The sequence below is a fragment of the Symphalangus syndactylus genome, chromosome 3 (genome assembly GCF_028878055.3).
Source record: "Symphalangus syndactylus isolate Jambi chromosome 3, NHGRI_mSymSyn1-v2.1_pri, whole genome shotgun sequence".
Classification (NCBI taxonomy): domain Eukaryota; kingdom Metazoa; phylum Chordata; class Mammalia; order Primates; family Hylobatidae; genus Symphalangus; species Symphalangus syndactylus.
The window spans coordinates 137,599,309-137,614,747 of NC_072425.2; positions in this window are offsets into that span (position 1 = coordinate 137,599,309).

Below are 15,439 nucleotides of genomic sequence, written 5' to 3' on the forward strand. Positions count from 1 at the left end.
ATCTTCCTCTTGGTGCTGTTGTCTGGTGATGCCACGCGGTGCCACCTCCCTGCCTCCCTCCAGTGGCTCTCCTGGGCATGTCTCCCAGGGGTCTGGGTTGTCTGGAAAGAGGAGGGGAGCTCTGGGCACAGCTGGGCCCTTTTGCCAGGCAGTGGGCAGCTGTCAAGACCAGGCCAAGAGGTCTGAGGGCTGGTCAGGAGGACTGAACCCTGCCAGAAACAAAGAACTACCTTCACTTTCACTCCCTATGGGTCACCCGGGTGGTAGTGACACTCCTAGGAGCACCCGGAAACTGCGGGCGTGGTACCTCCGGGGAGAGAGGCCGCCTAGGTTGGCAGTGGGCATCTGAGAGACAAATCTGGTCCTGCCTTACTCCCTGAGTGTCTGTGCTCGCGTGGTCAGGGGCGAGGGGCTTGTCGAGGTACACTGTGTTCCGGTCCACCAGGGATGGGAGACCCTGGAATTCCACTGGGCGTCATCATGCTGCCTTTATTTGCTGAAGCTGCAGCTCAGCCTTCATCATTAATCAGGTTTATTATTTTTCTCACTGGCTGGATGTGTTCCTCAAGGTCACGACCCTTCGGAGAGTTAATCTAATATGCACACATTACAATGTCTGGGTTTGTTTAATTTTCCATATTTTGTTCATTCCTTGTGGCCCGGGCTTGCCCACCATCCTCCTGCCTGCCTCACCAGCTCCACCCCGCTGTCCTCCTCTGGACCTGCCATCTGAAACCCAGAGGCAGCACTGGTCCCTCCGGGTGGGGAAGAGGTGGATGCTCAGGAGGGGAGGTTGAGAGGAGATCTTGGTTTTCTGTGTTTTTCCCATCCCCCTACCTGGGCATCTTGATCGGTGGCTGCCGTCTTCCCCAGCACTGAAAATTCTTCCAAGAGCCTGGGTTGGCTTCATGGTCTGATTTCCACTTTGGTTTTCCCTTAGGATGGAGAGGGAACTTTAGTACCAGGAGAGAGGCAGAGACTCTAGGAGAAAGTCCTAGTTGCAGGGAGTCAGGGCTTCCAGGAGAGAGGAGCTCAGCTGCTTCTGAGGTGGTTCTCAGCCACTGAGAGATGGAAGGGAGGACGGGGTACCGGCCCTGGGTTGCGGGAGAGACTGCTCAGAAAGCAAGAGGAGCAGCGAGGCGGAAGCTGGCCTTCGTGTGGCTGGCAAGGGTGGGCTGCACCGTGCGTGTGTGGGAAGGATGCATCTCTTGGTGCTTCTGCATAGTACCAATCCCTTATGTGTGTATGGGGTTCTGCAGCGTTCCAGATGCCTCTCAGAACAATTACTTCATTTGATCTCTACTACAGCCCTGCAAGCATCTGATCACTCCTTACAGACAGCCTTATAAGGAGGCATTCATGACCCAACAGAAACTGAGGCTCAGAGAGGCTGGATGCCTTATCCAAGGCTCCACAGCTGGGTCCCAGGCCTCTGGACGCTCAGTCCAGTGCTCTTGGGCTCGTTGCTGTTGCGTTTTAAGGTCTCAGCTGTTCAGTCGTCAGAAAGCCCACCGTTGGTCCTGCCTGTTCCTCAGTTCATCCCCTTCACCCTCTCCAGTGATGGCTCACCGCTTCCACCCCCACCCCAGGCCTGGTGGAGTCTTTGCTCTGTAGTCTTCTCAGCCTTAGACTGGCTGCCTGGGTGTCCCGCCACTCCCTAGACCCAACCAACCACCCCCTACCCCAAGTGGGTACTGCCTCTTGCCTCCTTCTTTTGGAAAGAACGGCTGGGTTCCCCCAGGCATGCTGCTGGGGCGCCTGGGGCACCCTCCTTCCCTTTCCCTGGTGCCTTAGGCCTCAGCCCACTCAGTTCCTCTGGGCACTTTGAGTGTCCACTCCGACCTTTGCTTTCCCACTGCCGTGGTCCCTACTTGGGCCTTTGGCTGTTCACCGTGAGTTACGGTCCTGAAAGCTTCCTTGCTGGGCCTCCAGCCTCAGTTTCCAGCCATCCTGCTGCTGTGCCTGTCTTCTTACAGAGGATAACGCTTCTCACGGGGGACCCTGTCTCAGCAGCCGTCAGTGGCAGTGCCTTCCAAGATGCCTTGGAGGTGAAGGCCCTCTGCATGCTGACCCCAACTTTATGTCACAATGTGGTGTCTGGCATGATCTTGTCCCCCCTCCCCCTGCCACCCAGCCCTGGCACTGTGTGTCTTCACCCTGGCCCTTTGCGTTTCCTCCTCTTTTCCTCCCATCCATCTATTGCCCAGCCTTCAAGGTGCTGCTGGAAGAGGAACCAGTTCTAGCTACCAAGTGTCAGGCAGACCTGGATTCCTGTCCTCGCATCACTCCCTGCATGACCTCAGACAAGTTGCCTCACCTCTCTGAGCCTCACTGCCCTCACCTGTAAAATGGGGACTCTGAGCCTCACTGGCCTCACCTGTAAAATGGAGATAAATCTCACCTGCTTCAGAGGGTTAGCAGCATGGAATGTGAGTGGGAGTGTGACTCATCTGGTGTGAAGGGCACCTGCGTGGGTATGGAGGGCACATTCTCTGGGTGGCCTCCTCCTGCTCTCCCTCTGTATGGGCTGGCTGAGCCCCCGGATCCTAGCTGGCATTGGTAATCGTCTGTCCGTTTGTCTCCCCACCCAGACGGCAGATCCCTGGAGGAGCAAGGCCTTTGCCTGACACCTTTTCACATTCCCGACTCCCAGCAGAGCGAGGCTATTCTTCAACATCCTGTAAATCGGCCCTGTTCGTAGTAAGGACATAAGATATAGTTGTTGCTTGATTATAACATTCTGTTACATAAAATAGGGTATGCCTTACATTTAGCAAATCCAATATGAACAGAAAAACTTATGCCACGGTTGCAGGCTGGGTAAATTATGGGAAGGAAGGAAGGAATCAATATAACATTGCATTGACTGCGTACTCCGTTTGTTTCGCTCAGTCAGTCCAGCTACCCCGCGAGTTAGCTGTGGGCATCTCCTTTTTCACAGATGAGGAAGGGAGTCCCAGGGGGTCACACACCCTGTCCCACATCCCAGACTGGTGAGTGTGGTATGATCCCAGCTTCTTCCCCTACACTTGGGCATCCTCTGCTTTAAAAAACAAGAGGGAGACACTTTTTGATTCATCACGGGTTTTCTTTAAACAACTGAGCACTTAAGTCATTTACACAGAGCCCAGCAGAGATGGGGTGGTTGTGGAGTCCCCTGTTTGGGGGGTGGGCCAGACCCTTCTCTCCCACAGGGCGATGGTTTGGGTGGATAGCACAGCAAGACACCTGGTCTCTGGGAACATGGCGTGTGTGTTGATTGCACCTGCCACCAGCGTTCAGACCTGGCAGGAGCTGGCAGGGGTGCTCAGGAATGGGGGAAGGAAGACTCAGTGAGGAGGCTGAAAAGGGGCTGTACAGGCAGGTTGAGGGGAGAGAGGATGATCTGAGGATTGGGCGCTTGGGCACAGGACGAGGCAAGTGGGAGAAGAGTCTGGTGTGCAGCAGAAGGCTGGAGTCAGGGAGCAGTGGAGTGTCACAGTAGACGGGATGGGTAGAACTGCTGGAATCCAAGAGGACCCTGACCACCAAACAGAAAAGGCTCAGGTCAGTGCAGCAGGTTCAGGGGAGCCAGTGAAGATTCGTGGGCAGAGGAGTGCTGTGCAGAAGCACAGGTTGAGGGCTGGGCCTGGGCGCTGGTGACAGTGAGGCGAAAGGGGGGTAAGCTTGAATGACATTTCCAAGAACAGCAGAGCGCGCTGACAGATTGGATGCAGCAGATGAAGGAGCCGGAAGTGTCGGAGATAACTTTGAGATTTCCAGTGCTGGAGACCAGGGGGAATGGCGATGCGAGGGGAATAGGGAAGCCGGAGGGGGAAGCAGGTCTGAGAGAAAGCTGACAGTGCGTGCCTGGATGTGCTGTGCCTGAGGAGGAGCCTGGAGCCATCGGGGCTCACCTCGGGCGGTGGCTGCTGAGTTCCTGGGCAGCAGCCACTGTCTAGTCTTGTGCAGGAGCAGGCCTGGGGCACGTGCTGCCGGGGGCCAGCTTAAGACATCTCGCATTCCTCAGTCTCACCTCCCCAGCCTCCTGCCAGCCCTCGCCGCCCTCCCTCCACGGTACTGGGACCCTCGTGTCTGATATTCACTGCCCTGGAAGCTCGTCCGTCTGTGCTTGTCACCACAGGGGACTGAGCGTGGGGCTCCCATCCAAATGGGCAGGGCCTCGTCCGCTTTGTTCACTGAGCTATCCCTAGTGCTTGTACAGAACAGGTGTTAAGTCAATATTTGTCCCATTTAAGGGACCTCAACTCATGTTTAACAGACGCTTGTTACAGAGATAAATTCAGAGGCTGCGGAGGGTGAAGAGCAGCCAGAGGGACTGTGTGGCCTTAGGCTTCCGGGAATGGGGTGCCCAAGGCTCCTTGGTGCGACCCTCTCCTCTCCTCAGTGTCCAGCCTCTTGGTGCCCGCTTGTGTTGTCAAAGTGAGGCTGGCATCGTTTGCCCCAGGGAGGCCATGGGCAGGCCCCCTGAGGCAAACGGTGCCCCCGCCTGTGCACCCCTGACTTCCACCTAAAGTTGGAGAACAGGGAGGCCCAAGTGGTGAGGGTGATAGCTGTGCTGTGCTGCGGGGTGTCGGGAGAGAGGACGCAGACGCCTGAGTGCCGAGTCACAGTGGGCATCTCGGGAGGGGGACAGCTGGGAAATAGAAGGCCAGGCTAGGATTGCTGCCTCGGTTTCTGCCCTATAAACAAAGGCATAGAATAAACTCTACTTCACAGAGTTCCCAGTTGCGTGTGACAGTCCTGTGAAGGCCCCCAGGAGGGAGTGGGAAGGGGCTGGCCCCCAGCGCAGAGGAGTCGCAGTGGTGGCCTGGGAGCGTGACTGGGGAGTAGACACAGGTTTAGAATTGGAGTTTAAGGGCCAGAGTTAAAGAGGAGGATTTAATAGAATGAGAAATCAATAGCCCAGAGGAGGTTAAGTTGTGTAAGTGAGAGGCTGGCTGCAAGGCACACTTAATAAAAAAGAAAAGTTTAAGAAGGCGTGGAAGATAGGGCACATCTGGAGGCAGGGGAAGCCGGTGTTGGCCGGTTTCTGCTCTCCCTGTTCTCCAGCCTGAGGAGGCTGCTGAGAAGGGAGGTTGTGTTCCGGGAGTGAGTGAAGGGCACTCCCTGTGTCTCCCTCCCGGCCGGGGTAGTCTGGGTGGGAACCTCTGTTGCCACCCCTGAGGCTGTGTGGTGCAGTGGTTGGCCTGGCCACTTCCAGATCAGATACACAGGACAAATCCCAGCTCTTCCAGTTCCAGCAGTGCAACTTTGGGCACAAAGCTATGCAAGCCCACCCTGGCCTCCATGACTCTTGGCAGCTGTGCTGAGCACCAGTCTGTGGCAGCAGTGGTTATTAGTAGTTATTATTGTGTTGCATCCTCATAGCGTCTCTCCAAGCCCAGTCCAGTTCCTAAGACTCTATGGAATCGTGTCTCTAGCAAGGCTGGTGAAAGGATGGGGATTTGGGAGGCAGCAAAGCTATTTTTTTTTTTTTTTAATCAGAAAAGTCTATAGTGGGTTTAGTCCAAGCCCCAGAGAGAAGAGGGGCCCAAAGCCCAGGGTGTTTAAGTCCCTTGTCCAAGCAGTGTAACAGGGGAGTGGCAGAGCTGGAGCATAAGCCCAGGGCTCCAGGCTTCCCAGCCTGCGTGTTTTTAAAATTTTTTAAATTTTTTTTTGAGATGGAGTCTGGCTCTATTGCCCAGGCTGGAGTGCAACGGTGCGATCTCGGCTCACTGCAACCTCCGCTTCCCAGGTTCAAGTGATTCTCCTGCCTCAGCCTCCTGAGTAACTGGGATTACAGGTGCCCACCACCACCCCTGGCTAATTTTTTGTATTTTTAGTAGATACTGGGTTTCACCATTGACCAGGCTGGTCTCAAACTCCTGACCTCAGCTGATCCGCCGGCCTCAGCCTCCAAAGTGCTGGCATTACAGGCATGAGCCACTGTGTCTGGCTTAGCCTGTGTCTTTTGCTGGGTCTTGTGGCCCTGCATGCAGGAGCGAGAGGGCTGGAAAAGAGATGCTTCAACAAATTGTTTGGTCCAGTTGCAGCATCCAAACAAAATCGGACTAGAACTAAGCAGGCGGATGATTTTGATTCTTTAAGGCACTAGACCGTGGGCTCTGTGGGGGCACGGATAGGGCCTTGTGCTTTTGTCTCTAACACTAGGCTGACACATAGGTGTGAATTCAACAGTGATGATGACAATAATAATAGCTAATAATTATTCAATGCTTATTATGTGCCAAGTACAATGCAAAGTGCTTTCCATATATTATCTTAATCTTCCTAATAACTGCTATGAACTGAATGTTGGTGTTTCCCCAGAATTCATGTTGAAATCTTAACCCCCAAAGTGATAGTATTAAGAGGTGGGGCACTTGGGAGGTGATTAAGTCATGGAGCAGAGCCCTCACGAATGGGATTATGCCCTTAAAAAGAGAACCCGCAAAGCCCCCTCACCCCTCCCACTGTGTGAGCACACAGTGAGGAGGCCCATCTATGAACCCAAAAGCCCTCACTCGACTCTGAATCTGCCAGCACCTTGATCTCGGGCTTCCCCGCCTCCAGAACTGTGAGAAGCAAACTTCTATTGTTTACCAGCTACCCAGTTTATGGTATTTTGTTACAGCAGCCCAAATGCACTACGATAATAACTTTAAGTTTATTATACCCATTTTACAGATGAGGAAGCTGAGATTCAGAGTAGATGATTCATTAGCCCAAAGTCCCATAGCTGGTAAGAAGCAGAGTTGAAATGTGTACCCAGGCAGTGTGATTGCAAGCTTTAGTGGGAAATCCTTTGTGTGCATGCATGCATGCTTGTGGGTGCACAAGTGTATGTGAAATATGCACTAATTCCCTAATTCCTAGATTCTACCTCTGGCTACCTCACTACTGGTTGTTTTTTTTTTTGTTTTTTGAGACGGAGTCTCACTCTGTTGCCCAGGCTGGAGTGCAGAGGCGCAATCTTGGCTCATTGCAACCTCCGTCTCCTGGGTTCAAGTGATTCTCCTGCCTCAGCCTCCTGAGTAGCTGGGATTATAGGTGCCCACCACCACACCTGGCTAATTTTTGTATTTTTGGTAGAGACAGGGTTTCACCATGTTGGCCAGGCTGATCTCAAATTCCTGGCTTCAGGTGATCTACCCGCCTCAGCCCCCCAAAGTGCTGGGATTACAGGCATGAGCCACTGCGCCCAGCCTACCTCACTACTGCTTCTATACTTCTGTTCCTCATCTCTTAGGCAAGGAGGCTAATGCTCATTTCCAGATCCGGCACCCTCAAGCCCCAGTCCCAAACCGTCCAGCCATCAGCAGGCGTGGAGAATGAGTGATGGTGCCTCTATGCATTTTGGGAATCGCCTTCCCTTGGCCTGATTTCTTTGATCCCTGAGTGAGAGGGTCACTGGCAGTATTGGGGAAGTGATTAAAGAGCCACCTCCTGAATCATGTGCCATTCTTTTCCACCATGGAGGCCATCCAGGGAAGGGCCTGGTGTGGAGGCAGGAAGAAGGCAGAGACATAAAGCATTGATGAGACCCTCTCCTGAGCTGCCGAGTCTGAGCACTGATTAGTGCTCAGGTGAGACAGGACTTTAGGAGGTTAAAAGCAGCCCTGCCCCCACTGGACCAACCAGGGTTGTGTCCACTCACCACCTCCTCCGAGGGCCTGGCTGGCTGGCCTGGCTGCCCCAGGTGAATAGCCGAAGATTAGAAGGAGTGGAGTCTGACTGGGGTCTTGGACTCCCAGCAGCAGCAGCAGGATAGGGAGTCTTTTTGGGAGAAACCCAATAGTAGCGTTGTTAGAGTCTGGTCATGATTGCTCCTGACGGCATCTCCCCTAGCCTAGTTCAGTTCCTAAGATGACAACAGAACAGTGTCCCTAGCATGGCTGGTGATGGGATGGAAACTGGAACATCTCTCTTTTTGGAGGCAGCAGAGGCATCTTCAGAATTAAAGAAGACAAAAGTGTGTTTGAGCGGGGCACAGGTATGCGGAAGACCCTGTAGAGTTATTTCCAGGTGGGAGTCAGCACAACTCTGCCCTTATGCTGAGGTTGCAATGCCATTTTCTTGTTTTGTTTTGTTTTTCGTTTTTTTGAGACAGAGTCTCACTCTCACCCAGGCAGGAGTGCAGTGGCACGATTACAGCTTACTGTAGCTTGAACCTCCTGGGTTCAACCGATTCTCCCAATAGCTTGGGACTACAAGCATGCACCGCCATGCCTGGTGAATATTTTGATTTTTTTGTAGAGATGGAGTCTCACTGTGTTATCCAGGCTGGACTCAAACTCCTGAGCTCAAGTGATCCCTCATCTTGGCCTCCAAAAGTGCTGGGATTACAGGTGTGCGCCACCACACCCGGCCCACAATGCCACTTTCTGATGGTAGTCACATGCGCAAAGGCTTATTATGTTCTTGGTGATTTGTGTCCTCTCCCCGAAAGAGCTCACAAGGCCATAAACCTGAGAGACAGGAGGGCAGTTAAAATTATTGTCCCAGACTCTCAGAATTTCAGTAACTAGCCGAAAGCCACATAGTTATTTGACTGGGAAGTTGGATCAGTTCCCAGGACTCCTGCCCTTTGCCCAGGGCTGCGTCTGCCACCCTGTGCCTTCCAGTTTGTGCGGTGGTAGAGGCAGTGGTCCCTGGGAACACCTGCTGTTCCCAAGGTAGAGAATATCACACGGAAGAAAGCAGCACTTGTCAGGTAATGATAATGCCTGTTGTATTGCTGGGAGAACTGAATGAAGTCCAGGGAGGTTAAATGAATCCTAGAATCTTATTCTTGAAGGAACTCGAGATCATTGCATTTGACGTCCTACCTGAGCTTCTATTATCTCCTGCGGGTGGTTATCCTGCCTCGGCTGCTGCCGCCTTCTGCTCTTCTTCCTCTTTCTCCATTTTCCCCTTCTTCTGAAAGCTAACATCATTGAGCACTTACCACCTTCCAGGCACTGTTCTAGATGCTTTATATGTATTAAGTTGATTCTCCAGCCAATCTTATGAAGTAGATACTGTTGTCTCACTTTACACATGAGGAAATAGACCCACAGAGGTTATGTAGCTTGCCCAAGATGACCCATGAGCCAAGTGATAGAGTCGGGATATGAACTAGGCAGCCTGGGCCGTGCTCTGGAGTGATCCTAAGGCAGGCCAACCCTCAGTTGGGCAGCTGTGAAACAAGGGAGCACATGAAGGCACCCAGTGCCTTGCCCGGCATAGGGAATGTGCTCAGTCAATGCAAGTGACTTCTAAACATACCGGGAGGTTTTACCTTAGACTGAGCCAAATTGATTTCCCATGGGTCTTTTTTTTCTTTCTTTCTTTTTTGAGACGGAGTCTCGCTTGGTTGCCTAGGCTGGAGTGCAGTGGCGCGACCTCAGCTCACTGCAACCCCCACCTCACGGGTTTGAGCGATTCTCCTGCCTCAGCCTCCCGAGTAGCTGGGTTTACAGGTGTGCACTATCACACTTGGCTAATTTTTGTATTTTTAGTAGAGACAGGGTTTCACCATGTTGGCCAGGCTGGTCTTGAACTCCTGACCACAGGTGATCCGCCCGCCTTGGCTTCCCAAAGTGCTGGGATTACAGGTGTGAGCCACTGTGCCTGGCTCCCATGGGTCTCTGTTCTGCACCCTCCTTGGAACCCCATTCCAGCCTTCTGAATGTGAAGCTACCTAATGAACAAGAAGCAAAGCCAACTTTCAGTCTCCTCCTACCTGAGTTTCCAAGACTCTTCCCCAAACTGAAATCCCCTGGCTAGGAAGATAACAGCCTGGGGGCCTAGAGAAATGTCCAAGGCTGGGACCTGCCTCATGAGGGAGATAGATCCTTGGCCGCGGGGCTGCGCTGAGGGTTGTCACACATCTGTTCTTTAGCACATGTTTCCAGAGTGCCTCCTATGTGCCAGACACAGCCACAGAGCAGCACGGGTGGCCCCATCTCAAGGCTGGGCCCTTACAAAATGTGTGCACAGACACCTGCCGAATCTGTCAGATGCCAGATTGGTGGTGGGGTCCTGGGGATAGGAGCCTGAGGACTAGGAGAACTGTTGCTTCTCCGCTGCTCCTGGGAAGCTGGGTGGGGATGCAGACACCCCATCGGGGGCCAAAATTTCAGCTGACCCAAATCTAAGAGCATAGAGTAGGCAACTAGATGGAGGAAGCTCACCAGTTTATTTGTGCTAAAATAGCATCAGCTGACTCTCCTTTGAAAAGTAACGGTCCTGCCAGAGTCCAGAGTAAATAGGCCGGAACATGAGATCTGCCAGGTGGGGTGCAAATTGGCAGTAAACAAAGCAATCGGGCTGTCTGAGTAGTGGAAGTCAGCTGAGAAAGTGCATTTCTCCTGCACGGAGCTGCGGGATGGCAGCTGCTGGGCTCTCTCTTCCCCTCAGCTCCTTTGGGGAGGGGAGTGGGAGGGGGGATGTCAAGAGCTTGACCTTGGGCTTCAGGGGTGGAGGAGGAGCCGACTTTTGTCCTGTATTCCTGGGCCAATAATGCTGCTACTTCTCTCGCTGCTTCTCCAGTTGCCGTCCTGCGTTACTGCAGGTCCTCACACCAGCCCTCCATGGCAGGTCTTATTAGTCCCATTGGACAAGGGAGAACACAGATGTCCAGAGAACCTGAGACACTGACACAAGGTCACACAGCTGAACCTGGGCTTTGTGGTTCGGTGTTGCCCGAGTCTGCCTTCGTCTCTTTAGCCACTCCTTCTCCATGTGGCCAGTGCCTTTCTAAGGAGCTTCCAGCTCCCAGCAGGGGAAGAACCTGAGCAGCCCAACTGGGAGACGATCAGGATGGGGCTGGTAGAGCAAGGTCAGGCTACCCTTGGATGCTTTGGGGAGGTCATCAGAGATCATCATCTGTCTCCCCACAAGGCATGGGCTCCACTGCACAGGGACTGTTTGCTTCTGCATTCTTTTTTTTTTTTTTTTCCTGAGACGGAGCCTTGCTCTATCACCAGGCTGGAGTGCGGTGGCACGATCTTGGCTCACTGCAACCTCCGCCTCCTGGGTTCAAGTGATTCCCCTGCCTCAGCCTCCCGAGTAGCTGGGACTACAGGTGTGCACCACCATGTCCGGCTAATTTTTTGTATTTTAGTAGAGACAGGGTTTCATCATGTTAGCCAGGATGGTCTCAATCTCCTGACCTCATGATCCACCCGCCTTGACCTCCCAAAGTGCTAGGATTACCGGCGTGAGCCACCGCGTCTGGCCGTTTCTGCATTCTTTCCCCAACAACCAGAACAGCACTGGGTGCTCAGTATGTGTTTAGTGGGTGAACGGCTGCTTTGGTGAGCCGCTTGTCTGCAGAGGCCCTGGACTCTGGAGCCCTAGACTAGCAATGAGCCTTGGCTCTGGAAAGCTTGGGTGGGCCGCCTTCGACTCTCAGGTGTATGGGATTGAAAAGTCGATTGTGTGATCTCAAAACACATTTCCCCTGGTGGATGACAGGACAGGTTTCTCAGGTTAGCGTAGCCGGTGATGGAGCTGAACCAGTACAAAGAATAACCCCGGGCCTACCTGGACCTTGGCCCCAAGCACTTTACCCCCTCCTCGAACCCAGAGGAGCCTGGCATCAGTGGGTCAAGGGGGACTGTACTGGGGTGACTAGTGAGAGCAAAGGTGGCATTTGGGATGACAGCGCTAACTTCTGGATCAGGCTGTGGGCACTGCAGCTGCCATGAGTCAGGAGGAGGCTCTGGGAACATGGATTGGACCTGGGGTGCTCCTTCAGACACACCCAGTGTGAGCTAGGGGCTGCCTGCATCCTGGGAGCATTTATCCTCAAGCGGAGCTAGTTACGTGGCAGGGCACTGGGCAGGTCAGGATTGGGTACTGTGGTGGCAGAGAGCCCTAGGAAGAGGTCGCCTTTGTGTGGGGATGACAAGGGTCCCTGCGGTCTGCAGGGTGAGCTGAGGTCCTGTTCCACCTTCTTGGCTTCTGGAGCCCATCAGGGGCTGCACCATGAATGCCCAGTGGCTCTGGACCTCCCTGGTCAAGGCTGCGGACAGGCTTCCCCTTCTTACCCTTCTCAGTGGATCTGTGGTGCCTACAGTGCTGGGTCCAAAGAAGCCTGAGGCCAAGTGTGGGCTCCCTGGGAAGGGGCATGGGACTCACTGTGATGTCTGACATGGCCACAGGATACCATGGCTTTGTCAAGTCAGATTGAGTCCAGCCGTCTCATTTCACAAGTGAGGGCACTGAGGTTCAGAGAGGGAAGGAACTTGCCTGAGATCATGTGACTTGTAGAATCGGGGTTTGAAATGGGGTCCCCTGGCCCCTAGTGCCTTTGGTATCATACCTTTCATTAGACAGACTCACCAGGAGCCTCCCATCAAACCAGGGGAGCATGTGCCCTGCTCCCCACCTGACCTAATGCAGTGCCCATTCCAACCCCAGCTGCCAGCCATCCCCATTCATACTGGGCAGGGCATGGAAAGAGCTGCAGAAGCAGCTCTGTCCTCTGGGTGTTGTGACTCTGAGAGGCACATGGAGAAGAGACCAGCAGGGGTGTTGCAGAAACCACAGCAGGCAGTCAACATACACTCATCAGAGCCACACCAAGGTTAGCGCATGCTAAGTCCCCGTGTCTAGGCTGGGGATGGGGGCAGAGTGGGACAAGCTGATGGCTCTCCTCTGAGCAATCCAAGGAAGCTTCCTGGAGGAAGTAGGGCTTTGGGGAGGAGCGGCCTTAACTGGGGCACAGGGAGAGGCTGGTTTGATGTGTGGGAAGTAGCCTGGTGTGGTGGAGGGTGACGGGAGGGCATGGACAGCTGGAGTTAGAGTCCCTCTCTCTACTCACTGTGCGGCCTTGGGCAGGTTTATTCATGTATCTGAAGTCTCTGTTTGCTCAGCAATAAAATGGGGACAATAAAAAACCTAATCTCACAGGGTTGGGGAAGAGCAAATAAGATACCACCTATGAAAGGGCTTCTTAAGTCTGAAGGTGTTTTCAGTACGTACTGTGTGATTTTATTTATACAAAGTTCAAAAACAGGCGAAGTAATCTATGGTAATAGAAGCTGGGATAGCAGTTAGCCTTGGCAGGGGGCCTGAGAAAGGGCCTCTAGAATACTGATAATGCCCTATTTCGTGATCCGAGAGCTGGTTCTGTGGAAATTCCTTGAGCTGCACACTTATGTGCACTTCTCTTTCTTTTTTTCCTTCGAGGCAGGTCTCACTCTGTGGCCCAGGCTGGAGTGCGGTGGCATGATCTCCATCTCCCAGGCTCAGGTGATTGTCCCACCCTAGCACCTGCCCTCTCACCCCAGTAGCTGAGTCTACAGGCATGCACCACCATGCCCCACTAATTTTTTATATTTTTTCTTTCTAGAGACAGTGTTTCTGTATGTTGCCCAGGCTTGAACTTCTGGGCTCAAGCGATCCTCCCACCTTGGCCTCTCAAAGTCCTGGGATTACAGGCGTGAGCCACCGTGCCTAGCCATGTGCACTTTTCTGTGTAAACAGTATACATCAATTTAAAAAGTTTGTTTTTAGGCCGGGCACAGTGGCTCACGCCTGTAATCCCAGCACTTTGGGAGGATGAGGTTGGTGGATCACTTGAGGTCAGGGGTTCAAGACTGGCCTGACCAACATGGTGAAACCCCATTTCCACTAAAAATACAAAATTAGCCGGGCGTGGTGGCACACGCCTGTAATCCAAGCTATTTGGGAGGCTGAGGCAGGAGAATCACTTGAACCTGGAAGGCGGAGGTTGCAGTGAGCCAGAGGTTGCAGTGAGCCAAGATTGCACCATTGCACTCCAGCCTGTGCAGCAAGAGTGAAACACCATCTCAAAAAAAAGAAAAAAAAGTTCGTTTTTTTTTTTTTTTTTTTTTTGAGACGGAGTCTCGCTCTGTCGTCCAGGCTGGAGTGCAGTGGCGCAGTCTTGGCTCACTGCAAGCTCCGCCTCCTGGGTTCACGCCATTCTCCCGCCTCAGCCTCTCCGAGTAGCTGGGACTACAGGCGCCCGCCACCACGCCCGGCTAATTTTTTTGTATTTTTAGTAGAGACGGGGTTTCACCGTGGTCTCGATCTCCTGACCTCGTGATCCGCCCGCCTCGGCCTCCCAAAGTGCTGGGATTACAAGCGTGAGCCACCGCGCCCGGCCTAAAAAGTTCGTTTTTAAAGTGCTTATCATAGTCAGGTTATAAATGGCTAAAGGGCGGTCACTTGACAAAGTGTCCAAGAGGAAACCTGGAATGATGTTAATAAAAATAGTAGTTGAACACTTTAGGCAGAAGAAGCATTTTCTCATTTAAACCTCAACAACTCACATTTTACAAGTGGGGAGACTGAGACTCAGTGAGGTTGCAGAAGTTGCCCAAAGTCGCACAGCCAGCCCGTGGCAGAGGGTCTGACCAGAGCCAGCGCTCAGTCCTGGGGAAGCTGGAGGACGCAAAGGCAGGTAAGGTTGCCCTGACCCCGCCTCAGCTTGCCGGGGCTTTGGCTTCTGGAGCTGCGTCATCTTTGTGGCTGTGCCCCTGCCGGGGTCCTGCCAGGCCTCAGCTTTCGTGGAATGTGGAGGGCAGCCTCAGCTCCCTGCGGCCCCAGGGTGGAAGTGCTTCCAGAGTGGGAGGAAGCAGGGGCAGGAGCTGGACAGCATCTGTCTGCAGGGTCTGCTGGGTGGGGACCCCAGGGCAGATGGTGTTTCACTCAGTTAAAACCCCTCAGGGCAGACCCCTGCCGGTGAGAGAGGGAGCATGGCAATGCTTATCCCAGCAGAGGAGGGGAGCAGGGAGCCACTGCAAGTTCCCTCCTGCCTTCCCGGAGCCCATGCTGGGGATTTATCTCCTCCCAGAGACCTAACTGTGCCCCAGACACTCGCACCTGCATCCTCCAGGGGTGGGCTGGGGGCTGGGGGCTGGGAGGAAGACGGGCATTCAGGTGCTTTTGTTACCTTTGTGATGTAGCTGAGCCAGACAGCCTAGCTCACACTAAGCCACCCCTGGCATGTGGCCTTGTCTGGTGAGAGAGAGGTGGCATTGTGCTTGCATTTATATGCAGCTGGCAGAGCAGATACAGCCTCATTGTTGTTCAAGGTTTCCAATCAGGTGGGGAAAAAGAGGGCCTGGTGGTCCCACTCATGGGTGGAAGATGAGGCTTCTTTACCAGCGGAGCCAGCCTCACCTCCTCTGGGAGGCCTGCTCTGGTTAACCCCTTCAGCTACTTTATCCTGGCCCTCAGCAGGGACACATGTGCTGTGAATAGAGTGAGCTCATCAAGAAACAAGTCCTTTTATTTTATTTTATTTTATTTTATTTTTTTTTTTTTGAGACAGGGTCTCACTCTATTGCCCAGTGACGGGATCTGGGCTCATTGCAGCCTCGATCTCCCGGGCTCGGCCTGTCCTCCCACCTCAGCCTTTTGAGTAGCTGGGACCACAGGCATGGGCCACAATGCTGGGCTATTTTTTATTTTTGTATTTTTTGTACAGATGTGGTTTCAC